Source organism: Panthera leo, chromosome C2 (assembly GCF_018350215.1).
Source record: "Panthera leo isolate Ple1 chromosome C2, P.leo_Ple1_pat1.1, whole genome shotgun sequence".
NCBI lineage: Eukaryota > Metazoa > Chordata > Mammalia > Carnivora > Felidae > Panthera > Panthera leo.
In genome coordinates this window covers 8080306-8106628 of record NC_056687.1, presented here as the reverse complement: position 1 = coordinate 8106628, position 26323 = coordinate 8080306, and the positions used below count along the sequence as shown (strand labels likewise).

Sequence of the window (26323 nt, the reverse complement as noted above, 5' to 3'; positions counted from 1 at the left end):
AAACCGCGATATCCCGACCTGAGCCGAAGTCGGACGCTTAACTGACTGAGCCACTTAGGTGCCCCCAGGTGAATGAGCTTTTAAAAGTTTATAAGGGATTTGTTTAAAATAGTTCTGAAACCTTTCTCAGTGACAGGTCTGTTGTAAATATTTAGGAAAACAAATATTCAGAATTATTCAGTAGCTATTGAAGCTCTCCTCTCTGTGCCTGGTGCCATGCTAGGCCCTTGGGAGTGAGTTACACGGACATAAACGTCCTTGCCCTCATGAGGCTTTTCAGTATAGTCAGGAGCTCCCTGGAGAGAAATGTAAAGGAAACACGTTCAGCATGAGCACTTCCTCCTTCCCTCCCTCCCTTTGTTTATTTCTTGAACTTGTTTTTGGTGGCAACATGTTAAGAGTCCTTCAAGCTACGTGTTGCTTTATCTCTGATAACATAGGAAGGAGGTAAAGGGGGGAACATTTATAGTACCATGTAAAATAGAAATTTAGATCTTCAGGGTGTTGGTAGCTTTTTAAAAAAGTTAATGTCGATCAGTGAATTTATTCTCTTAAAAAATAAGCTATTTAACGATAATAATAGCAACAATAGCTATTATTAATTGATTGCCTGCTATGGGCCAGACACTGTACATATTCATTATTAGTTATTTTAATATTCTCAGCCACTCTACAAGGTGGTTGGTCGTATCTCTGTTTTATAAGCTAGAAGGTTGAGATGTAGGGAAGTAAATTTGCTTAAGGATCATCATAGCAGATTGCATATGCTGCCTCCAGATAATAGAAAACTTAGTTGAATGGGTAAGTGCCATAAAGTTAAACATTTAGAGAGAAAAGAGAGAGAAACATAGAGCTTCTATAATCCATTAATTGAAGAAATAGATACAAGTTCTGGTATACTGGGATTGATGCCTTGTGCTACTGGTTCATTCGTTTTTTCCAATAATAAACAAAAATGTGTAAACGCTTTTTTTTTTATTTTTTATTTTTATTTTTTAATTTTTTTTAACGTTTATTTATTTTTGAGACAGAGAGAGACACAGCATGAACAGGGGAGGGGCAGAGAGAGAGGGAGACACAGAATCAGAAGCAGGCTCCAGGCTCTGAGCCATCAGCCCAGAGCCCGACGCGGGGCTCGAACTCGCGGACCGCGAGATCGTGACCTGGCTGAAGTCGGACGCTTAACCGACTGAGCCACCCAGGCGCCCCTGTAAACGCTTTTTAAAAAAAATTGTTTTTTAAAATGTTTTGTTTATTTTTGAGACAGAGACAGAGCACGAGCAGGGCAGGGGCAGAGAGAGAGGGAGACACAGAATCAGAAGCAGGCTCCAGGCTCTGAGCCGTCAGCCCAGAGCCCGACGCGGGGCTCAGACTCACAAATGGCGAGATCATGACCTGAGCCGAAGTCGGTTGCCTAACTGACTGAGCCACCCAGGCACCCCTAAACGCTTTCTATATTTGAGGAATTCTTTATCTTAAGGGTCTTGGGGGGAAGTAGAAATCTTCAATTTTGAAAGCCAAATTTGCTCACTTTCTCTGCATCTTTTGGAGTTGGGACATGGTCGTGTGACCTGGGGCCTCCAGGCCACTACCTCAGAAGCTAGTGATTTTCAGAAGCAGACACTTTGTCAGATCTGTGTCCCGCAGTGCAAGGGGATGGCAGCTGCACCTGTTTCCCGGAGGTGGGCAGCGACAAAGATTCAGCTGTAGCGTTTGGTTCCTGGTGTCACTGGCATCTGTACTGGTTGCAGTGACTGAACCCTGTGTTGTCTCCACTGGACCAGATCTGTGGTTTGAATCTTGGGTGTTCTTCATTATGTAGCCTTCCAGTCTGGCCCTCCTGGGGTTTTCTGTGAGTTGCCTAATATGCTTTAATAACTTCCTTTTCAAGTTTCAGCAAAGCCAGAGTTAGTTTCTTTTGTTTGCAACTAAGAACCTTTACTTAGATGATGCTAATTAAGGTAATTGACAATTCCAAGAAACTCCAGGGTCAGGGTTACTTGCATCTAGATTAGAATTTATTAGTGGGAAGAGTTCATGTATATTAAGTGAAATAGTTACATGCTGGCTGCTTATTGATTTAATGAATTTGCTGATTCGAATTTGCCTCTTCTAGGTATTGGGGATACAGGAGTGACAAGATAGACAAGATCCCTGCCCTCACAGAGGTTAATTCTGTTGTGAAAAGTAGAGAAAGCAAGAGCGCAAACAATGGCAAAGAGTGCTAAATGCCATGATAAAAATAAAGGTGGGGTACTGTAATAGATAACGGGGTGTGGGTAGGTTTAGGAGATGTGTCTTATAAAACATTTACTTTAAAATCATCGTCAGGAGTCGTGACTTGGGTTTTTGACTATGAGGCAGTACATTCTGAATTTACCCACCTTCCGTAACCACCTAGGAAACTGGACAAAATACATGAAACAACGATTTTCAGGTATTGAACAACAGGCAGTACAGAACTGTAATCCCTCACAGATGGGGAGCAAATGAGGTGAGCCCTTTGATGGCCCAGCTTTCTTCTTGGGAGGCAATTTTCAGATCTCAGTGCAGGGAGGGGGATCCCAAATAGAGCCTTTGGCCTCACTGAGTTGAGGAAGCAAAGATTGGAGTTGGGGTTCTGCTCCAGCAGAATGGTTCTGTTTTGAGGAGCAGGGTTCTGGAGAGAAGGGAGCTGGGCAGAGCATAAGTCTTCTTAGTGGTCCTCTTCAATGATTGATTGAAGATTAATCTGTGCACATGTAGGGTGCAGTTTCATAAAGGAACAGTTCCTGGGGAAGAAATCCACTGGAAAACTGTAAGCAGAACAATTCTCAGAGCTCACATAGGGCTGGGAAATAATTTGAGTACCTTGTAGCCCGAAGACAAAAGTTCTTGTTAAATGCTGTGTTCATTGAGACTCCAGAAGGGTCATGTCTTAGTAGTGGGGCCAAATTGGTCCTCAAATAAAGGCTTCTCTAGATCTCACTGGAAAATGTTTAAAAACAAGCCTCAAAAGGCACAAACTAATCTGAAAGGAATGTAATTGCCTGCAAAGTCCAATACTCTTTAAAGAAATATAACAAAACCTAATACTTAACAGTTTAAAATGTCCAGCATCCAATCAAAAATTCCTAAATATGTGTAAAAGCAGGTTCACCTGGCTTATAGTTAGGATATCAGTCATTTGAAACCAACCCAGAACTGAAAGGTGTTAGAATTGACAGGCAAGGACATTAAAGCAGTTATTGTAGCTATATCCCATATGTTTAAAAAGGTAGAGACTGGAAAGGTGAAAAAGAGACCCAAATAAAACCATTTAGAGGTGAAAAGTAATGTGTGAGATGAAAAATACATTGGCTGGCATTAATGGCAGATTAGACATTACAAAAGAAAAGATTAATGAATTTGAAGACCTAGAAGAGAAAACTCAATAGAAACAGACAGAAATGACAGAGATAATGGAACTAGCAAACAGGGTAGTTCAGATGGCTTTTATGAAACGTAGGGTCAGATTATGGTTAACGTTGGCACCTTCATACGTGAGTTTTGCTTAAAAAGAACAGTTGTGAATGCTACCTGAATTTGGCTTGATATGTAGTTAAGAGTAGTTGAAAATCAGTATTTCAGTAAAGCACTGGGGTATATGATGGACGAACTTTATTATGCAATAGTGTTTAGTTGTTTTTTGGTATGTAACAGTGTTTCTCCACAGAGTTAGAAACTTATACAGGTATGATCTCATAGTTTTTGGGGGTCTGAGGCCTGGGTACAATTTAGCTGGGTCCTCTGCTTTAGGGCCTCAGGGCTACAGTCAGGATGTTGGCTGGGGCTCTGGTAACATGTGAGGCATGACTGGGGAAAGATCTCTTTGAGACTCATTCGGTCGTTGGTAGAATTCAGTTTCTTGTTTACTATTGCACTGAGGGTCTCAGTTTGTTGCTACCTGTTAGCAGGCATCTGCCCTTAGTTCTTTGCCGTATGGTCCTTTCCAACAGAGCCACTTCACTTTCTCAAAGACACTAAAGGAGAGTGTCATCTCTTCACAAGACAGATGTACACTCTTAGGTATCATACCTGCAGAAGTGACGTCCTATCACTTCTCCTGCGTTCTCTTGGTTCTTAGAAGCAAGGTCCCGGGCCCCGGGTCAAGGAGCGGGCCATGCCACGAGGCCACGAACAGCATGAGGCCATGTCATAGGAGCCATGCTAGGGCTGTCCAGTGTCTAGTGGGGAAGAGTGCATTCCGTGGAGTCTGATCTAGGTACCTGGCTTTGAATCTTAGCCCTGTCTCTTCCCAGCTGTGTAAACTGAGCCTCGGTTTTCCTTTGTATAGAATTGGGATAATAGGTGTCTACTAGTCATAGTATCGTGAAGAGTAAGTGAATGCGTATAAAGTGCTCAGGACTTTATCCTACCAGCTCCTACTCATCTCTTCTGTCTCCGTTTAGATCTCACATATTTAGGGAGGCCTTCTCTGATTCCTCTTTGACTCCTTCTAACCTCCTGTCTACGTTAGGTTTAAAATACCGTGAACTTTTTCTTCTCATCACTTCACACGTTTTCCACCTGAATTTTATAGCTGTGAGGTTATTTATTTATGTAGCATCTGCTTTCTTTAGCCTAAGCTGCTTGAAAGCAAGGGTCGGGTCTGTTCTGTTCACTGCTGTGTCTTCAGGGCTTGGCACATAGAAGACTCCATAAATGTTTGTTGAGTGACTGAAAGAATGAGGTTAAAATGCACGTGTTGTTGCTTTGAGAAGGCGTTTTTAGTGTCACCGTACTCTGTTTTCGCAGGTACTGGAGTGGCCAGCCTGAAAGATAAGTGGTTAGAAACATTCGTGGTCCTGTGTGCCCGCCCACTAGCTAGCATGGGGAGACTGAAGCATAGTAGTCTTTAAACTGATGGTAAGGGTTTCCAGAGTGGACACTAACTAGTGGTTAAAAAAAACCCAAAAAACGCAAGAGAACTAAGAGGCCTAAGGGACGAAGACATGAATAAAAATCACTCCTGGTGGATCCGAAGCAGAGTACACGGTGGGAAGCTTCTCTTCTCTGTAAATGTGCTCTGCAGACCCGTCCTCAAGATGCTGTGGTGTGGAGGAAATCCGCTCGGAGAAAATTGCCTTCCTGAAGCTTCCCCATGCCCATTAGCATGTTATAGCAAACCCTCTTGTCACCCGGTAATGCGGAAGGACAGTCTTTCTCAAGCTTGCTCTGTACACTGTGTGAGTATACGCCTACCACAACCTAGTAAGGTAGTATTTTATTTAATGGATGATAAAATTTAGGCTTAGAGTTGAAGTAATTTTTCGTAGTGGTTGGTAAGGTAGGATTCAAACCAGGCTCAGCCCTCACTCAGCGTTACTATTCAGCGTTTGCTTCTGTGGACTGTGTTGTTAGCAGATACTAGGTTAATTTCATGAGTGCAGAAACCATGTGTATTTTGTGTGCGTTTTGTGTCTAGGACTAGAATCTTGCTTGGCCCTTAATACATGGCTGAATGTTGGCGTTTTGGTATTATTTTATACTGTGTCTCAGCTTCCCAAGTTAAATTACAGTTGACCCTGAACAGTGTGGGGATTAGGGTTGCTGAACCCCCCTGTGCAGTTGAAAATCCACAGAAACCTTTTTTTAAAGAGAGACCTGATTTATTTATTTTTAAATGTTTTATTTATTGAGATGTATTTATTATAATAATATAAATTTATTTATTATAATAATAATAATATACATTTATTTTATTTATTGAGCGCGAGGGGTGGGGTAAGGGCGGAGAGAGAGGGTCACAGAGGATCTGAAGCGGGCTCTGCACTGACAGCTGCGAGCCCCACGTGGGGCTTGGACTCACGAACCGCAGGATCATGACCTGAGCTGAAGTCACTCAACCGACTGAGCCATCCAGGCACCCTGAAAATCCACATAAACCTTTTGACTCTCCTCGAAGTTAACTGCTAATAGCCTGCTGTTGATTGGAAGCCTTCCCCATAACAAATAGTTGATGAACAGATATTTTGTATGTTATACGTACTATATACTGGGTACAATAATACGTGTTTCTTAATTTTTTTGGTAGTTCTCGGCTCTGCAGTTCATCTGTGAATTTTTTCAAATTGTCACAAATCTCCAAAAAATTTTTCCAATGTATTTATTGGAAAAAAATCCTCATTTAGGTGGACCCTTGAGTTTAAAACCATGTAGTTCAAGAGTCAACTGTACTTGTAAAACTTGAGAGTTTGGTAGGTAACGGCTAGTGTAATCCAACCAGTGTAATGTATAACAAAAAATAACTTATGTTTTCACTTTGGGTGATCTAGTAGAGTTATGTCCCCAAAGAGGAAACATTTTTGTAGTCTTGGTTCCTCTCCTGTCACTTTTAAATTTACTTTTATTACCAAACCCTCTTGAGTTTTGTTTCTGAAATAGTCTTCAATTAAGTTCTTTCTTCACATTATTGTTAATGACCTCTCCAGAGATCAGATTAGTCTCTTTTTTGCTTACTGCATTAGTTTTCTTCAGAATTTTCAGTTTTGGGGTGCCTGGGTGGCTCAGTAGGTTGGGTGTCCGACTTTGGCTCAGGTCATGATCTTGTGGTTCGTGGGTTCAGGCCCCACGGGTTCTGTGCGGACAGCTCAGAGCCTGGAGCCTGCTTCAGATTCTCTGTCTCCCTCTCTCTCTGCCCCCTCCTGCTCGTGCTCTGTCTCTCTCTCAAAAATAAACATTTACAAAAATTATAAAAAAAGGAATTTTTAGTTTAACATGCATGTAATCCAAATTGAATACTAATGAAAGGTTTCTAATGAAAAAAGTTGTCCCCAGACACACCCCTCAGTAGTCCTGCACCCTAGAGCAGGGCTTCCCAAACGTTGTCACCTCAGGGTCTACACGGGCACGGTAGAATACAAGAGGCTGTCTAGGTCCCGAGGTCTTTACGGGATCTGGGCTCATCTGAGATACTCGTGGCCCTGCGTGCCCTGCCTACTAGCTGGCGAGCTCTTTTACCTCAGCTCTTGGTTTCTTCCGTCTACCTCTCTGATACGCTTATTGTACCAGTCAGGATGCTTTTGGATGCTGGTACGGAGATCCGGACTCAGACGAGGTTCAGTTGGAAGTCCAGAGGTAGGATGGCCTCTAGGGCTAATTGATTTGGTGGCACAGTAATGTCTTCGGGGACCCAGTTTTTCCATCCCCCCCTCGAGTCACTCGCTGGCTCCATGCACAGATTAATTAGGTGGCTGCAGCAGTTTGAGGAGTTGTATCCAGACACAACAGTGTCCGCAGGAAGAGGAGAGAACTCTTTCTTGTAGCTGTGTAAGAATGTGGAAACTGCCCAGAAACTCTTTGGTAGACTTGTCTGGGTTGTATGACTGTTTGTGAAACACTCACTAGAAAGGGAAATGGGGTTACCTTTGACCAGTTGGGCATCATCGTGGAGCTGGCTACACCGTCCCCTGAGCACGTGCCTAACTGGGGTGATGTGCACATGGGTCTTGAACGAAAGCAGCTTCTATTACAAAGGAAGAAAGGAGAGGTTGGAGGCTGAGTAGGTTAGGTAGGTAACCTTGACTCTGTTTTTGTATTTAGCTTAAAATTTTAGATACTATTTGTTGACTTTCTATTAAGGTAGGTGAACATTTAACTTTAACCCTGCCTTAATACTTTTCTCTTTCCATCTACCCATTATAGTTACATTTTTTTTTCATGAAACATTTGGTATTTATGATTATGTAAGTACACTATGGAGCTATATTGTATACTATGATTACATTTCCCTCCTTGTATAGTTTTGTTTTTCCTGGAATTAACAATTGTATTTCCGCTTGCTTTGTTTTCTAGGTCCGTGTGACTGAGTTTTCCCATACCTTCCGTTAGGCTCTCAATATAGTTTTTTGCACAAACATATCAGATAGCTAGTTCTCCTGTCCCCACAAGAATCTTCTTAGGGGACCCTTCATCAAGCCTTGCCTGTATGAAGTTCTTGCTCTTTGGGCCTAATAGTATTACTTTTGCAAATCTCCAGCAGGGTTGTGTCTTCTGTTTCCTGGTTCTCTGACCTTTACCTTTCCTGTTTTTATCTTTCATTTTGCTGGAGTACAGCTTTCGGTGCTTCCTTTGGAAGGGTGCATGAAAGGTCAATTTTTTGAGACCTTGTCTGAGAGTATCTTTAATCTGTTTTCCCTCCTGATTAGAAGTTTTGGTTGGGTATGGGATTGTAGTTTGAATATAGGTTTTACTGCAAACTTCTGAGTATATTACTTCATGGTCTTCTAGCTTCATGTAGCAGATATAATTTGTATTCTGGATTCTATTAAAACAAAAACTATGGAAAAGTTAGAGAACATAATGAGCTTCCAGATACTTGTCACTCAGCATCATCATTTATCAATTCATGGCTGCTTTCAAAAAAAAACCAAAACAACAAAAAACCGGTATTCCTGCCTACCCCTCTTTCACTTGAGTTTTTACAAAAACCCAGATATCTGATTTCAGTTGTGAATATTTCAGTATATATCTCTAAAAGATAAGGGCTGATTTCTAAACTATAACCCCAGTACCATTATCATACCTTAAAAAGATTAATAGTAATTTTTCACATATCCAGTAAGAGTTCAGATGGCCTGGATTGCCTCATAATGGTATGTTTTTAAAACGCTTGATTCAAACAGGATCTAAGTAAGGTCCCTTAATCGATCGATTGCTCCTCTGCATCTTTTTTTTTTCCTCCTTGACTTTGTTGAAGAAACGGTGTCTTCTGTCTTGTTTTACTCTAGTCTAGATGTTGAGTGAATCCCTGTGGTGTCATTGACATGTTCCCCTGTCCCTTGTATTTTCTGGTACTTGGGAATAAGATCTAAGGCTTGATAAAATTCCATATGTAATGCTTTCTCTTTGTTTTTTGTTGGGAGGAGGGTGGTAGGTAGGGAGACTGCTCCGTGGGTGGGTGATCGGTTTCCTTTGGGAGGGACACAATATTCGAGGCTGTTGGCAGCCATTACATATTACATACATCCATTAATTTATTAGTAGATTCTGGTCCTTTTTGTATGACCCCCTCCCCCATGTTTTGTTGTTGCTGTTCATTCTCTGGAAGTGTTAAGGATCTGTTCTTTGTCTCTGGTGTGAAGTTTTGTAGTGATGTGCTTTGGTGGCTGGTTTCATTGTGTTGGACCCATCCTTTTACTTTGGAGGTACCTGTTCTTCAGATATGGGTAAGTTTTTTGTATGCTTTCCTTGATAACTGCTTTTCTTTGGTCTTCTCAAGTGACGTACACTTGGGTTATCTTGTCTATTTGCTATTTGTTAATTCTTACTCTTCTTGGGAGATATTTTTCAACTTTTATCTTCCATCAGGGTTATCGTTTGTTCTTTGCTTTTTATTTTTCCTTGAAGTTTATTTCCTTATTTTGAGACAGAGAGAGTGTGGGGGAGGGACAGAGAGAGAAGGAGAGATTGAGAATCCCAACCAGGCTCTGCACTCTCAGTGCAGAGCTCGTGGCGGGGCTCAAACCCACAAACCATGAGATGAAATCAGAGTCAGACGCTTAACCGACTGAGCCATCCAGGCGCCCTGCCTTTTTTGTTTGTTTGTTTTGTTTTCTGTTAAACTAGCGTTTTGTTCTACTTCATGATAACATGTATTCTTTTACCTCCTCAAGCACATGATAGTATAGTTTGACACCGTTGTTTTTTTGGTTGTTTGTTTTCCCTCTTTGTGGCATTGCCTCAGTTTCCTCTGGATTCCCATTTTTCTGCTTGTTTTGACTTCTGTCTTTAACGTTGGCACCTTTCCTCAAATATTTGGCCATTTTCGGGCTGGTGGCTTTCACTTCAGGGTAAGGTGTGGTAAAGTGGATGGAAGCTCTCTGTGAGGTGTGAGGCTGGCTTCTTTACTGAAGGCTTGGTGTGGAGATCGAGGAACCCACGAATAGGAGTGCCCCAGTGCTTTCACTCCAGGCCTCTGGCTGTCGCCTGATTGTCCCCATGCCTGGGGGAGAGGGAAGGGATATTCCTGTTGCTGGTGTTCTGGAGGCAGAATTGGGGAGGGGAACTGGAGTTCACAGTTCTGTGTCAAGACTCTTCATGGATTCGGTTTTGGTTTCCCGCCTCAAAACTGTTCTCTGTTGCCCTTGATGTCTCCAGGTCCAGAGCGTCTGTTCATGTCCCCCATAGATTATGCCTTTGGGCTCTTTGCAGACATGGCGGTTGCCAGCCTGGACAGAGCTTGGACTGCAATTTGAGATCTTGCTGCCTTATTTTATTTACTTGTTTACTGAAATGAACTCAGAAATGTTTGCAGGTATAATACAAGTAACTTCTGTTTCCTGAACCACTTGAGAGAAAGTTGTTGACATGATGTCTCTTTCTTTTTGAATATCGTAGCGCATAATTCCTACAAACAGGGACACTCTCTTGCGTAACGTAACGGTAATACCACCACAAAAGGCAGGAAGTTAATATTGATACATCACAGCTGTCTGATCCCTAAGACTCCATTCAAGTTGCGGCAGTTGTCCCGGGAGTGTTCTTTATGGGAAGAGGATACAGTCTAGGATTACTTATGCATTTTATCGTCATGTCTTTTCAACTGTTTTGATCTAGAACAGTTCCTCATCTGTTCTTTCTTCTATGACGTTGATATTTTTGAAGAATACAGGCTGGTTATTTTAGAGTCACCTATGCGTGTTTGTCTGATGTTTCTTTGTATTAGATGGTACGTGAAGCATCTTTGTAGGACTATCGTAGAAGCGATGCTGTATTTTTCTCATTGCATTGTTAGGTGGTGTACTCCTGGCGTTGTGTTTCTGCTGTAACAAATTACCACAGATTGAGAGGCTTAAAAACCACAAATTTATTATAGTACGGTTCTGGAGTTCAGAAGTCCAAAATGGATCTCACCTGGGCTCAAATCAAGGTGCAAGCCAGCTTCCATTACTTTCGAAGGCTCTGCTGGACAGTGTCTGTCCTTCTTTTGCAGCTTCTAGAGGCTGTCCGTACTCTTTGACTTCTGGCCTCCTCCTCCATTTTCAGAGTAGTCGCTTTGGACCTTGTCCATCGTCTGCTGCCGTCTCCCTCTCCTTCCTCTTTCACTTTTAAGGACTGTTGTGATGATACTGGTTAATCTCTTTATTTTAAAGTCATCTGATTGGCAAGTTCAGTTCCTCCTGCAACCTTTATTCAACACTTCGCCCTGTAAAGTAACACATTTACAGGTTCTTAGGATCAGGACGTGGACATCCTTGGGGGGGGGGGGTAGCGTTATTGTGCCATATGATTTCACTTTGTCCTGTTTTCTGATAATGTTCACTTTGATCACTTGATTATGGTGGTGCCTTCAGACTTCTTCATTTTAAAGCTAATCCCCGCCCTTGTAATTAGTGTGTGTTTTGTGTAGAGGTACTTTGAGACTATGTAAATAGCCCATTATTAGTAATCAGACTTCTAATTTAGTCACTTATTTTATATCACTATGGGTACCTGATTTTCTATTTTATGTAATAGGTAATAATCCATAATTGTAGTTAGTTACTTACTTTAATGCTCCAGTTGTCCAGGATTTTGTTAGAAGAAGCTCCTTCAAGTTGGTGTCTGTGCCCTTTTGGAATGTCTCCAATATGTTTTGAGCACTTTGCAGGCTTATCTTGAACTTCTGTCTCAGTCTGGAATTGGAATTGGACAATTTTTCCAAGGAGCCCTGTTTTTATTTTTTAAATAATCCTTTGTTTTGAAATAATCATAAACTCACAAGAAGCTGCAAACATAGTTTAAAGTCCCATGTACCTCCTTTATCCAGCTTCTCCCAATGGTGAGTTTTATGTTAGCTCTACCAGGATACCCAAATCAGGAAATTGACATATCTGGTACATTTCTGTTAACTAGACAACAGACAGACCTTACTCGGTTTTTAGTGTTCTTTAAACCTACGTGTGTGCGTGTCTAGTTCCTTGTAACTTTATACCGTGTCTAGATTTGTGTACCTATCCCCACAATCAAGATAATAGAGCTGCTCCATCACTTTAAAAGAACTCTCTTCTGCTATCCAACCCCTTTGAATTCCCAGCAGCCCTACAACCATCCGTTTATTCTCCATGTCTGTGGTTTTGTCATTTCCATATGTTGTATGAACGGAAGCATACAGTGTGTAGCCTTTTGAGATCAACTCTTTTAACTAAGCATAATGCCCTCGAGGTCCATTTGTTGTTGAGTGAATCAATAGTTAATTTCTTTTTATTGCCAAGTAGTATTCCGTAGTATGGATGGACCAAGTTTGTTCAGCCGCTCACCTGTGGCGGGATATTTAGGTTGTTTTCCAATATATTGTGTAATAATATGAATAAAACGGCTTTCAACGTTTGAGTACAGGTTTTTGTATAAATGTAAGTGTTCCGTTTCTTGGTGGTATATGCCCGAGATTGAGATGGCTGGGTCACAGGGTGAATGCATGTTTAGTTTTGTGAGCAGCTGCCAGACTGCTTTCCAGAGTGTCCGTACCACGTTTTGTTCCCAGCAGCAAAGTACGAGGGATCCCGTTTCTCAATATCCTTCTCACCATTTGGTGTTACGACTGTTTTTCATGTAGCTGTTCTGATAGGTGTAGTGATATCCTGTTGCGGTTTTAATTTGCATTTCCCTAATGACAGATGATGGTGAACAGCTTTTCATGTGCTTATTTGCTCTCACTTCTTCGGTGAAGTAACTGTTCGTGTCTTTTGCCCATTTTCTGATTGGATTGGTTTTTTTTTTTCTGCTGTTGAGTTATGAAAGTTGCGTATTCTAGGTGCGGGGTCTTTGTTCACTGTGTGGTCTGCGCGTGCTCTCTCCCAGTCCGTAGCGTATCGCGTAGCTTGTCACTTCATCCTCTTAGCGGTTTTTTTCAGAGTGAGCGTTTTAAATTTTAATGAAGTTCAGTTTAGTAAATTTTTCTTCAGTGGTTCGTGCCATTTGAGTCAAGTTGGAGAACTCTGCCTAGAGCTCTGGTTCTTTTCATGGAAATGGCATTTAATACGCAAGTGCCGGGCATTAGGTATGCTCACTGCTCTCAATCTCAGTGGACAGAGCCAGAGAATATGTGTGTGTCCTGAACCTTTCCGGGATCGGGGTGCCTCGTTTTCTTGGTACTTCCAAGTGTCAGCATTCATTCTGTGGCTTCCTTCATTCTCCTCTAAGTCCGCTACCACAGTCCGTCTTCTTTGCACTGTCTAAAAACCTGTTTCTCCATCACTGTCTTTCTTGTTTTATTTTCCTTTATTGATTTTAAGTAGATTTTATATTCATTGGAGTTTTGTGAGAGAGCAAAGGTAAATGCATGGATTACCGTCTATGTTGAATGTATATTTATTGAAGCTGTAATATTCCCCTCTCAGATCAGTTTTTGTCTTTGATTATCTTTTGCACTGCTACCCTTTTTCGCCTTCCACCCTGATTGTGCTATTCCACAGCCTATAATCTTTCATGATTCTCATTTCCATGGAATGAAGATCCAGTATTCAGGTTCTCTTTGTAGTTGTACCTCTGCCTACCTTTCTGATCTCTTTTTCTGCAGCCCTACTGTATTTGTTCCATGTAGAGTTATTTAAGTAGTTTACATTTCCCCACATGTGTTGCGTTCTCCTTTTCTCTGAACTTTCATTTGGAGCACATTATCTGTACTTCTTTTACAACATTTTCCATAGAGCACAGATCCTGGCATATAGTGGGTGCTTGGTACATTAAATAAATAATACTTCCTTTAAAATGACGCCATTCAATCTGCTTTTATCCACCTTCGTTTCCTAATGGTATCATATGGTATCTTACATAAGTTTCAAAGCAACTCTGTGCACCACTATTCATCTTACATAAATGCTGCTGAATGCTATGGTATTGCCCAAGGTCCATAGGAGTTCAACGACATTTAACAGGCATTTGTGTATCTTATTATGTGGCCAGCCCTGATTTAGATGCTACAGACCCTTGGGGAACAAAGCTGATAAGCGTGCCCCTAGTGGGACCAACGTTAGAATCCTTAAATTCCAGCTGTTGTGGGATGGGTTTGAGGGGAGGTCTTCCATAACCTTAGTTACTCATCTCAGATGTCCTCTCCTTTAGTCTTTCCTAACTCTCCTGGAAGGAGGCAGGAATGGGGTAGAAAGAACAGCTCCATCTTCTGTGTTCTCGTTAGTTCCTTTTGTGTTTACGTGTACACAGCTTTATTCTAGAAAGTGTTTGTAGTACCATTATTTGTATTTGGGGCCTTTGCTAAGTTGAACTGCTGTGGGCAAGACTGGTTTTTTTTTTCTTCCTGGTATCCAGGGTGCTTGGCACATCGTGTATAATATTCTCAATGATTCTCCGAACTCGTTGATAGAGATTGACATTTACCCATGATTGTCATTTCTTAATAGTAGGCAACAATACTCTTCCTTACCCCACTGACTCTATGTAAAGATACAAATCAGTTTCAAAACCTCCACTCCATACACTCTGAAAGAGGTCATCTACGGGTTAGTTTTTAGTGCAGTTTAATAAATCAGCTGTTCTGTTTCTGGATGTGTCTGGAGGTCTCTAGTCTTGAGGTGGAGCCTTGACCCCGTCTCTGTCCAGCATTAGCCATCTGGTAGCGCCTGTGTTATTTGTCAAAGAAGTGCGTTAATACAGTCTGTTAGAATTTACTAGCCTTTTTTTTCAAGTCCAAGAAGATAAATTATTTCAGAAGATCTAGAATATTTACTTTCAAACATTTTGCAGACAGGTACATTGTAATTTTCCTTTGTATTTGCATACAAAATGTTAAACTTGATCTTAGCCGAAAGGCGGAGAAGCGATTGCATACAAAATGTTGAGCTTATCTGTGGCTATTTCACAAAGCAGGCCAAACCTGGTGGCTTACCATTTCTTCGCTCACAATTTTCCAATCTGGGCAGGGCTTCTTCCTCCATTCTGCGTGGCAGCTGCGGGGACTGGAGAGTCTGAGATGACTTCGTCTTTCACACGGACGGTGTCTGGTGTGTCTTCCTCTGCACGGCTGTTTCTTGTAACACGCGCTTTCTCACGGTGTGATCTTGGGGTGCTTGGACTTTGTACGTGGTTGACTGGATTTCAGAGGTGGTGACCGGATTCTAGAGGTGCCGACGGCAGGAGCCGCTGCGCCCCCTGAGGCCTTAGGCCCGGACCCGGCACAGTGTCATCGTCGCCAGCTTCTTCAGTCCCGCAGTGAGTCTTGGGCCCGTCCGGATTCAGGCGGAGGAGACTGTAAGATGTGGTCACTGGCAAGAGTGGCTTATTGGGGCCACCAAAGAACATTCCACCGCACGAACAAGTATCTTTCTGAAGGGGAGAAGGGAAAAAAGATGACTTCTCCGTTCTTTTTGTTTTGTCTAATCTTACTGGCTTATTCGTTTGATAATGCAGTGTTTGTTAGAGCTCTGTTCAGATAGCTGTGTTGTGTTAGTGTAATTTGTCAAATTCAGTTAGACTGTGTATGGGTAGGGCTCATAAATCCACATTTGGGGATGGGGAAGAAAAGATCATGAGTACTTTATGGGATGCTCGGCTCCAATTTCCACCTAAGCGAAAGTACCGAAGTACTAGATAGAAACCTTGAATATGTACTTTGTGAAATAAGTGACATAAATCTCCTTTTGGGTCACATGTTACAGTCCATAAAACACCTCTGGTTTTTCTCCAGTAATCCTGTGCTTGTCTTACGTACTGGAGAAGGAAGAGGTAGACCGTCCTCAGATCTTCTGTAAGAAACCCAAACAGATCTCTTTTTCCTTAATGTGCAGGATGTGACAGCTATTTCATTTAAACGGCTCTCATCTGGATTCTATTTTGAGGTCATTCTGCTACTAGGCATTGGGTATGACCACGGAAATTCGTGAGAAACATTGTGGCCCACAGACCATATAATCAGTCCTTTGGAAAGCTTAAGGCGAGGTGCAGATTTTGGGGGTTGACCCCAGACTTAGCATATTCAGAAGTCTTAGAAGGGATCTGGGTGATGTCAAGTCTGAGGAGCAATGCATTCTCCATGGGGGGTAATATCACCCCCACCAGGGTAATAATTGTTGGAGATGAGGGAGTGAAAAAATTAGGTATTAACGATGGTTTGTGGCCCTCTAAAAGTCAACCCTACCTGACAAAATATTTCAGGTTTCATTTTTCTTATTAAGGAGAAATTTAATTTAAATTTGATTTAGTTCTCTTCCCCCCCCCCCCCCCCCCGCCACCTCTGAGGATGGGAATACTTTTAAAAAGGTTGAGAAATACCGTCCTGTGAGAAATATTCTGACATCATACCTGCCCCACAGGACCTGTGACCCCCCCCCCCCCCCCAATCCTGGGAAACTGTAGTATGTGATTTGGTTAATGTTTCTTAAGACTAAGATTTTACTGACGTTAAGTGGAATTTCTTTTAAAATATCTAGAGAATGGAAACATTTTACTCTATGGCATTTTGCATCCAAGTAGATTGATTTTTATCTTTATGAACAAAGCACTGCTGGAATGGACTCTGTTCTGGGATTTAAAAACCTTTTAGCTCTCTATTAGCAAAAACTTTTCGTGTTATTTAGCTTGTTAACACACAGCTCGCCAGGATCCCTTGTATGCCACAGGAAAGAGGTGTTCCTGTCTCGAGGGAGTGAGGCCTGTCCCTTTGCTTCTGTCTCCTGTGTGGTGCAGGCCGTGGTGGGGGAGGAGGGCTGCGAGGGGTGGAAGGCAGGACCTCCAGTGGCCCTGTTCACGGTGGGGGGTGGGGGGTGGGGGGTGGGGGGGCGGGTGGGGAGGAGGAGTGTAGGAGTAATACTGTTCCCTGGGTTTGCTGGCCTTTTCCTCTGTTTTGGGCTAGGTATAAATGGAAATGCTTTTTTGTGGGGACGCCTGACTGACTCCTTTGGTAGAGCATGCAACTCTTGATCTTGGGGTTGTGAGTTCGAGCCCCACGGTTGGTGTAGAGGTTACTTAGGGTAAAAAAGTCTTCCAAAAAGATGTGGAGTATGAGAGGATGGTGGTGGGAGAAGTAGAAGAGAAGTTTCCAATATGCTACTTTCTGTAAAGAAAACTGCCACATTTTGATTTGGGTATTTCTAGGTCCTTCAAGGGAGTGTTGACATTATTTGTACTTGTTTTGTTTTCTGTGTAATTTGTGCAGGCTCAGGAGAGTTAAAGATGTAGTACATCCAGAAAACTGAAGGCCTCTAAAATCTGCATTCACCTGAAAACACGTTGCTTGGCAGCTGACAAGATGCTGGGCTAGATTATTTGTTGAATCAGTGAATGAAAGTCATCCACAGGTTATTTTGAAAAATGTAGTTTTCTTTTCTGTGATTTTATTTTTAAAATTTTAATTTTTGTTAATGTTTATTTATTTTTGAGAGAGAGACAGACACAGTGCGAGCGTGAAGGGACAGAGAGGGAGGGAGACACAGAATCCAAAGCAGGCTCCAGGCTCTGAGCTGTCAGCATAGAGCCTGACGTGGGGCTTGAACCCACGAACTGTGAGATCGTGACCTGAGCTGGAGTCGGCCGCCCAACCGACTGAGCCACCCAGGCGCCCCTGTTTTCCACGATTTTAGAATCCAGTCTGTAGAATAATGTTGAAGGAAGAATGAACTGGGAAGATAGAGGAATGTTGGGGGCCAGTGTTTTTCCTACTGTCATGCTTTTGACTCTCCGTAGCCATCAGGATCCTTGTCTTCAAACTTGAGTTATTTTGTAGATGATCTTTTAAGAGCCCTTCAGGGTCCAGAATTTTATTACCCAATATCGTGACCACATTAGAGATACCGTCAGGTTGATGGAGTTGTGAGAGGGAATTCGTTCCAGTTGCCACACAAACAACAGGGTACATAGTTAAGCTGCTGTAACTGAGAAGCGGCTAATGGATGGCCCCAAGAACAGAGTCGTCTGGAGGTGAATGGCCTGGTTGGTGGGGGTGACTGCCTCAGTTGGTCTTTCAGAGACGCAGATTTCTTTTATCTTGGTTTGCCACCAGACCCTGAGGTGTGGCTCTCAGTTGTGTTGTCCTTGCCCCAGTTTACAGAGAGACACAGAAGTGTTCACTCCGTGTCTTCCAGCCCACAGGTGGCACCCCACCCTTGTTTGCACTTTTCATTTGTCCGTGACAACTTTGTCCCATGGCCATACTTAGGCGAAAGGGAGGCTGGGAAATGTAACCTCTCTGGGCAGCCATGGGCTTGGCTACAATTACGGAAGAAGGAGGGGACTGTCTTTGCCACAGATAGTGTAGGTGAAGCTATTTAATTTTCTTAGTATACTTTTGGGGGAAGCTTTTTTACTTAAGGTCTTTATTAAAAAAATATGCAAAAAATTATGTAATTACTATAAAGAGGAAGTTTTGGCAAGTGATGGGTTAAAATGCTAAGTAGAATATATCAAAAGACAAGTTTTAAAATTAACCAGAAACCTAAAACTAACCAGCTCTAACTGATGACACCTTTGTCTCCTCAGAGTACAAGCTCGGTAAGAGTTGTTTAATCTGTGGGGCATTCTGTGTTCATAGGAACATTTAGGTACACGTTCAGTCACAGGCCACGTCTCTGTTTTCTGGAGGAGTAGCCCATAGTTCATTTCAGTAAGCTAGCCCAGTAGAAGGAAGCTCCTTCTTAAATACATACCATTAGGCCTCTTGGGCTCTGAATTCTTATCAGAAGTCCCTAAATTTGGCCCTGTGTCAAAATCGCCTTAAGGCCCTTGTTCGAAATGGGTGTTCTGGCCCTACTCTCTGGAGGTGCTGGTGGTTAGGTTTCTGAATCTGAATTTTTAACCAGCCCCTCAGGGTGATTCTGTTGGAGCTGTGAGGCGTCTGGGGACCATGGCTGTACATAGTCCGTGCCTCACTTGCCTCACATGCGGAAGTGCAAAATTATACCTATGTGGCTTCATAGGGTTCAGAGAGCACGAAATGAGTTGTATTTGTAATTATTTCACGACTAAAAAGTACCATCCAGAATTTAGGGAATTTAGAGTGGTGTTATAAGTCACGTCCGTTCCAGGAATCGAGCTTATTTATTTGCCCAACAGACCCAAGGGGTAAGTGCTGTTCTCTCCAGAAATAACTATAAGGTAGAAATCTGGGTTTCCTGATATTGCATAATTGAACGGGGATTCAGAAAAAGTTATCTGCCCAGCGTAACTACCAACAGGGGAACAAGCCGGCCAGATAACTTACGTACTTTTGTTTCCACATGGTTAAGATACCATGTGTCAACTTGATGACTTCAGTTAAGTACCACGTTCGGTGTCATTAGCGTGGGCAACTTGGAGCTTTGCACTTCGGCGAGGCCGGCCTGAATGTGACACGGTCTCTGCCCATTGGGAAGTTACAACCTCATAGAGAAGACTTCCGAACAGAACGTGATCATGTTCTTAGGAACTTTTTTTTTTTTTTTTTTAAAGACTTAATCCTGCAGCCATAACAGGGCAGGATCTGAGTACGATGTTCGGATGTTCGCGTTCAGAGGAAGGGAGAGGTCCGGCGAGGTGGAGGGCGCAGCTGGAGACGGGAGTGACTTCCCTCTTCTCTCCTCCTTCCCTGAGAGAGAGCAGCCTCCGGCAGGTCCTCGGAGGACTCCTCTCCCCCCTCGTGTCGGGACCTGGGAGGCAGATGAGATGCTAGACCAGCCTGCGGGGGTTACGGATGCGCCCCCTTCCCTGAAGTAGAGGGAGGCAGAACGAATCCGACGGTGCGGACCCTGTGCTGGGCCCTACGCGTGTCACCGTAGCCGTTCCAGCGGGTCCCGCGAGTGGCACGGGCCGGGTTCGTTAGTGGGAGGAGCGTGGGTCTCACAGCCTAGAAGCACTTGGCGGTGCTGGCGCCGGCTGTGGCTTCTGCACGGATAATCGAAAACGTGGCTCTTCCTGGGGGGGCGGCTTCACAGCACATCTCAGACCCATCCTTCCTTTCGGCCTGGTGGATTTGCCTCGCTTTCGCCCCGGCAGCCTTCCCCCCGGGCGACCTGGCGGGATGCTGCGGCTGGAGATGCGGGCTCAGTAGGAAGCTGCGGGGCTTGTAGCCGGGGAGAGCGGGAGGAGCGGGAGGGGAAACAGGCGGCCTTTGGTGGCCGTGAGTCTCTGCGGGAAATGGGAAGGTTGGTTTCTTTGACAGCGTGCCAAACGTTAGGGTTCAAGTAGTGAGAAGGAGAAAGACACGGTTGGTGCCCTCACGTTCCTGACAGCACCTTAGCGTTTGCTGTTCGCGTTAGATTATGTGGGAGACGTGCTTGATGAGCTCTTCCAGGTTGGGGGGCTCCCTATCGGGTTTTGATGAGCATGAGTGGGGGGGGGGGATTTTACACGGTCTGTCTCCTAGCGGTTGTCTTTATTATTTATTGAGTTGTTTTTTTTAAGTTTATTTATTTTGAGAGGGAGAGAGAGGGGGAGCGAACAAGTGGGGGAGGGGCAGAGAGCGAGGGAGAGTGAGAATCCCAAGCAGGCTCTGTGCTCTCAGCGCAGAGTCCGATGTGGGGCTGGATCCCCTGAACCTTAACTTGCTTAACTGACGGAGCCACCCAGGCGCCCCTGGTTATTGTCAAGAAGCTTGAACGAACTTACCAAAAACCGGTAAGATTGCAGATCATTCCGAGCGAGAGGTGCCCGTAAATGAAACACACTTTTTTACATGATCCAGGAAGACAAATACAGATTGGAACACTGTTCGGAGGTGACGTTTATAGAATGTCTTTCTTGTGTTAGTTTGCTGTGGCTGCTGTGACAAATCACCGCAAACTTAGTGGCTTAAAAGAATAGAAATTAATTTTCTCACAGTTCTAGATGCCGGAAGTCTGGAATCCGTATCGTTGGGCTGAACTCAGAGTGTCTGCGGGGCCGTGGCTGTGCTTCCTCAGGCGTCTGTAGGAGGCTGCTGGCATTCCTTGGCGGCTGGTCACGGCGTCACTCCAGTCTCTCCCTGTGTGGTCACGTCACCTTTTCCTCTCCTGTGTCAGATCTCCCCCTGCCCTTCTCTTTCACGGACACTTGTGATGGCAGGCAGGGCACCTGGATATCTCCTCAGCTCGAGATCTTTCACTTACTCATCATCACATTAGCAAAGGCCCTTTTCCAAATATGCTAACACCTGTAGGTTTCAGAGGTAAGGATGTGGATAGTTTTTGGGGGGTGACATCTTTCAACTTCCACTCCTGTAAATTATTTGGAAGAGTAGGAAGGTAGCTTTTGAAACAGTAACTTTTAGATCTCTCATGAGTATGTTTCCCGTTACAGTAAGAGTTCATAGTATGTCTTGTAACATTTCAGTGTTAGCTTGATGATCCAGATTTGGGATCCAAATTGGGAGTCTTCACCCCAAATTTCACCACGCTGCATGTCATTTATAATAATGGTTTTAAGCTACTTGTCTCTAAATAATGGGGGTTATTCTTTTAGGGCTGGCTCAAGCTGACAGTGGTAATTTTTATCAAGCATTTATTAAAAATGAATCTAAATTTAGGCAAATGATTAAATTGTTGGCACTTAATTTAGCAATCTAGGAATTTTAATGACTGAGAGGGTGCAGATTGCAGGATAGAGGGAAAAATATACTATGATTATACTTTTTCTAATGTGGCTTGGTTATATCAGACTTGAAAATGTGTTATAGTTGGACTGTTTTTTTTTATTCTGCTCCTTTGTTTTAGCTAATTTTGGACAAATACAGCTAGCTCATTGTGGATAAACTATGAACACACATATTAAACAGCGTTAAAAAAAAAGAAAAGATGTTCACACTTAGAGTGGATGGTGTCAGTGGAGGGTTTTTGAAGTTGTGAGCTAGTCATGGACATAAATGTGTGCATGTGTGTGTTAATTTATATAAAAACTTTGTGTGTGTGTGTTTATTTGAGAGAGAGAGAGCAAGAGGGGTAGGGGCAGAGAGAGAGGAAGACGGGATCCAAAGCAGGCCCTGCACTGACAGCTGAGAGCCCGATGCGGGGCTTGCACTCACGAACCGCAAGATCATGACTGAGCTGAAGTCAGACGCTTAACTGACTGAGCCACCCAGACGCCCTTGGTTTTATTTACTTTTAAATATTTATTTATTTTGAGAGAGAGAAAGAGAGAAAGTGTGCATGTGAGTGGGAGCAGGGGAGGGGTGGGGGGGGGGAGCGAGACAATTCCAAGCAGGCCCCACATGCTGTGCAGATTCCAATGCGGGGCTCCATCTCAGGACCGCAAGATCGTGACCTGAGCCCAAATCCAGGGTCAGATGTTTGACTGTGCCACCCAGATCGCCCATGTGTATTAATTTTAAAACCTGGTTCTTTCTTGAACCTGCCTATTGTTTTGTCAGCCTTTAAAAAAGTAGTCTTTTATTTCTCTGAACATCTTAAGATACATATTTTGAAGATCTTTTTAGTTATTCCTGTTATTTCTAGTTCCTTGGGTTGTCTGTTGGATTTCTGTTGTGATGGAAGGTTTTTTTGTGTGTTGTAAATACTGTGCATGAGATCTTCACAGGGACTTCTGAAGGTGTTCTGTATTTTGAGGGCAGGGCATCTCTGTTTTCAAATGTGAAAGTCACCGACACTTTCCGCTTCTCATAACCCATTTCCCAAATGTGATAACCATAAACATCAGTCTGTTTAACCTGCCTCTCGCTGAGTACAGTTGTTGCCATGGTTTTTACTGCTACATATGTTACATTATACATTATAAACTCCAGCATACAATTTTTACGAGTTTTGAGTACATGTTTTAAACTCCAACTTAAAAGTTTTTGTTTTAAACAATCAAGTCTTTTAATAAATCATGAGAGGCAAAATATATTTATGAAAATTTACTTATTTGCATTTCAGACACTTTTTATTCCTTTGTGTCGATTTGTGTTTCCATCCATTCTCATTTCTCTTCAGTCTGAAGAAATTCTTTAGCATTTTTCATTGGGTAGGTTTGCTGGCAGAGAATTCTCTCCCGATTTTGAACAATCTTGCAAATGTCTTTATTTTACCTTTGTGTTGGAAGGTTCTTTTCGCTGCACATGGAATTTCGGGTTGATCATTTTTTGTCATTCAGCACATGAAGGGTGGTGGGCCACTGTCTCTGGCTCCCATTGTTGCTGATGAGATGCTATTGATTTTACTATATTGTTCTTCTGTGGATATATAGTGTCTTTTTGTGCTCTGGCTGCTTTCAAGATTTTATCTTTGGTGGTAAGCTGTTTGCCCATGATATGCCTGGGTATGCTTATAATTTGAGAGGTATTTAGCCATGATTTCTTCACATTTTTCTGCCTGCTCCTCACAGTTTTCTGTGATTTCACTCACATGTGTCAGAACATTTTATATTCTGTAGGTCTTTGAGGGTCTGGTTTTTTTTTTTTTTTTTTTTTTTTCCAGTTTTCTCTATTTTTTTTTATTAAAAAAAATTTTTTTTAATGTTTATTTATTTTTGAGACAGAGACAGAGCATGAACAGGGGAGGGTCAGAGAGAGAGTGAGACACAGAATCTGAAGCGGGGTCCAGGCTCTGAGCTGTCAGCACAGAGCCCGACGTGGGGCTCGAACTCACGGACCGTGAGATCGTGACCTGAGCCGAAGTTGGACGCTTAACCGACTGAGCCACCCAGGCGCCCCAGTTTTCTCTGTTTTAGAGTGGGTAATTTCTATTGACCTCTCATTTTACTGATTTTTTTCCCCTGCTGTCTTCAGTATGCTGTTAAAATACATCCAGACATCTGCTTTAGAGTCTTTGTTTGCTAAATCTAACATCTGGTCCATCCTGGGGTTGGTGTTCTATTGACTCCTTTTTTCCCCCCTTGATTGTGGATCACATGGTTTTTTCCTTTGCTTGTTGACTAATATTTGACTAAATCTTATTTTCTTCTTGTTAAGTGTGTTAATGTTTATTCTCGAAGGCTGGTTGGTTACTTTGAATTTATATATATTTGGTTTTATACTGTATTTTGCAAGATCTATGGAAAGCTCAAGGTGAATCCCCTCTAATATGGGGGATGACTTCCAAACTGAGTCTTCCTTCATATCTTGCCCTGGGTTTGGTTTTAGACACTATTACTATTGGTTCATAGGCTATATTCTAGGAGATCCGGCCCTTAGTCTTGAAATGAGGAAAGGAAGTTAAGAGTATGTGTTTGTCCTGGTTTTCTAGTGAAATAGACCCAAAGGGAGATACATGATTTATTATAGGGAATTGGCTCACCTGATTATCAAGACTGGGAAGTCCTCTAAGATCTGCTGAGGGCAAGTTAGAGACCCAGGAGAGCTGATGGTGTAGTTTGAGTTGGAGTCCAGAGGCCTGGGAATCATAAGAGCTGATGACTTAAGTTCCATTCTGAAAACCCACAGGCTCTAGCTAGACTTAAGAAGAGCCAGTGTTTCAGTTTGAGTCCAAAGGCAGGAAAAAGGTTGGTGTCCCAGCTCAATGTGGTCAGACAGGAGTTCTCTCTTATTGTGGGAGGGTCAGCCTTTTTATTTTTTAATTCAGGCCCTCAGCTAACTGGATGAAGCCACCCACATTAGGGAGAAGTTTATTCAGATGGTAACCTCATCCAGAAGCACCCTCACTACACACCCAGAAAAATGTTTGACCGAATGTCTGGACACCTCATGACCCAGTCAAGTTGACACATTTAAATGAACCTTTGTAAGATATTCATTAGATCTTTCCACGGTGCCTGGGCAGGGACTCCCCACATGCCTACGCCTGCTCATTCTACATCATTTCTGTTCTCAACATCTTAGCAGTCACTCTTTGCTAAACTTTGAGTAGACTCACTCTGTCCATGTGAATTCTGGTCCTCTTGGGTCCCCTTTTGCACAGCTTCCTTCTCTCTGTTGCCCTGTCCACCAAGATTCCAGCTGCTTCCGTTGTTGAGATCTTTACTTCACATCTCAGCAGGACCCCCGTGCTTTGGACGGAGCTTGGACTCCAGCTCCTTCCGCCTTGTTGAGAAGTTGTCCTCAGAGAACAAGGGCAAAACAGGCTCAGTGGAGGAAAGTGTTCTTACAAAATAGTAGCTATTCCCCTGGTTATATTTCATAGAGCGGGCACATTTTTAAATAATGCAATGATGTGGGCTTTTGGGCCAGAGGGTTGGACTCTAGAGTAATCGAATTCCACTTCCTGCTTAGTGTTAGAGTCATGGCTGAGGCAGGTGTTATGGGTCCCAGGCTCTGCAGGAACATGCAGCGATGGGGGGTGCCATTCATGAACTCCCCATTAGTGGATGGCTTCATTCTTTTATTCTTTCTCCACGTGTTCTCCTGTAACGTTCTACTTACTTCTGATGTTAGTCCTGTGTTCTTGAAACACAGGAAGCTAGTCAATTCATTCCATAATTGTGAGACTTGCTTAATTATTTGAAGGCATCTACTCACTGTTCCTCTAGTCTTTCACTGATCTTGGCTGATGAGCCTTGGTCCTTCCAGATTCCCATCCATCTATTATTTTCTCAGAAGTTTTAGGTTTTCTCATTGCCACTCATTGTGTGCATCTAGAAGTTAAAAGAATTGTGAGCTTGAGAAGCTGTACAGATACAAAGACTACACATTCAGATCTCTCCTGTCATATTCTTGGCAGGAGTATTTCTGACACTCCTTTCTCAAATCCAAATTGGTTCCCCTTTTTATATTCTGTTCGTAATTCATATTTCATATCTGTTAGCCCAGTTTGCAGTCCTGTATTACTGTGATTTTTGTCTGTTTCCCACGTTGGATCATGAGTTCTCTAAGGGCGGGCGTAGTGACAGTAAATTGTGCCCTTGTGTCTCTGGTACTCGGCACGTGATCATTGAAGAAATGGTGAATTTAAAAGTCTCCTTATGTCAAGACATCATCTGATTTTTAGGATAGTTGCGTATATGCCGTTATTTGGCATTATTTTTCATTTGTTTCTGTAAGTGTAAAGGATGATACTTCTGAAGTGTGTACAGATGTACAAATGTCTCTCTTTTGACTTCTCCCCACTCCCACCCCATCACCTTCCCAGGCCCATTGTCCTAACTAGAGGTACTGCTCTTACAGCTGTGCAGTTCATCTTTCTGGACTCTTTCCTGTGTATTTTCATTTATGTATAAGTATGCTTATGTTGTCATTACATACGTATGTTATCTTTGTACATACTTCTGTGTAGGAGTGGGGTTTAAATGCTCGGTTAAAGTGGCAATTAAGTATTATTTGACTTTTATCATTGATTTGATCATTAGATCTTTTTCAGTGTTTATTTTACTTTCAGATATCCTAAGTAAGGCACATAACTTCTAGACTTTGGTTTCCACATCTGCTAAAGGATTGATTGGAATGAGGTGAAATTGAAGTCCTTGTAACTGTCTGATAATTAAATTTGATGTTACTATATAATCCATCTATATTAGATATGAAAAATGTGCTATC

The 26323-nt window shown here is 42.8% G+C and overlaps 1 protein-coding gene across 8 annotated transcripts in view; it reads left to right on the top strand.

The window, feature by feature from the left end:
• Positions 1–26323, top strand: part of DYRK1A (dual specificity tyrosine phosphorylation regulated kinase 1A) — a 147866-nt gene that overhangs the window by 13711 nt on the left and 107832 nt on the right. Inside the window, exon 2 of one of the 8 annotated variants that reach the window (XM_042954391.1) lies at positions 2117–2248. The exons of 4 other annotated variants lie outside the window; for them this stretch is intronic. The gene's annotated coding sequence lies outside the window, so the exon portion shown is untranslated. Of the gene's footprint in view, positions 1–1383; positions 2249–20454; positions 21071–26323 lie in introns of those variants that run through there. 3 more of the 8 variants (XM_042954396.1, XM_042954395.1, XM_042954392.1) reach the window with 3 other exon arrangements.